Raw genomic sequence first — 770 nt, 5'->3', positions numbered from 1 at the left:
CATTTCAGTGATCTTGATTTATATCTGATTAGTAAACGTGAAGAGTTGGGGGTGAGAGTTGTGCCTGAAACCCCTGTACTTGGGAAGCCGAGGCAGGAGAGCTGTGAGCTGAAGGCCAGCCTAGCCTACTTCGTCTCAAAAGTCAACCAGGACTAGCAAGAGGACTCAACCTGTATTTACTTCCAAGCCCGACAGACCTACGTTCAGTCTCTAGGACCCACATGGTAGGAGAGAGAACCTATTTCCTGACGTCCATTTGCACACCATGGCATCCCACAAACTAGCTGCATATACACACAAGTAAATGGATGTTTAAAACAAAACCAAGTAACAAGCCAAAAACGACTTGGAAAAGAGCTGGAAAAGTCTTTATTTTCGTCACCCCTTAGCCACTTTACTTCCCATGACTTGTGCACACTGCATAAGTACAGGAAAGGGCATAGCTCGCTGGTACAGTATTTATTAACTACACTTGGCTTCGGTCGTCAACACTTCAAAGTAAAAACAATCAACAAAACATTAAAAAAAAGAGAGAGAGAGAGAGACCCTGAGAACACCAGGAACTGGACATTTGGGAGATAAAGAAGAGGGAAAGGGCTGGAGGGATTCAGTAACTGAGCACTGACTGCCTTTCCAGAGGATCTGGGTTCAGTCCCAGTGCCCACATGACAGCTCATGTGCACATACATACATTCAGGCAAAATCCACCCAAACACATTAAAAACAAACAAGAAAACCAAGTAGGGGCGATACCTTTGTGCTTTACAATG

This window comes from Acomys minous (genome assembly GCF_964271855.1).
Source record: "Acomys minous genome assembly, chromosome: 16".
NCBI classification, from domain to species: domain Eukaryota; kingdom Metazoa; phylum Chordata; class Mammalia; order Rodentia; family Muridae; genus Acomys; species Acomys minous.
This window is presented reverse-complemented; position numbering follows the sequence as displayed.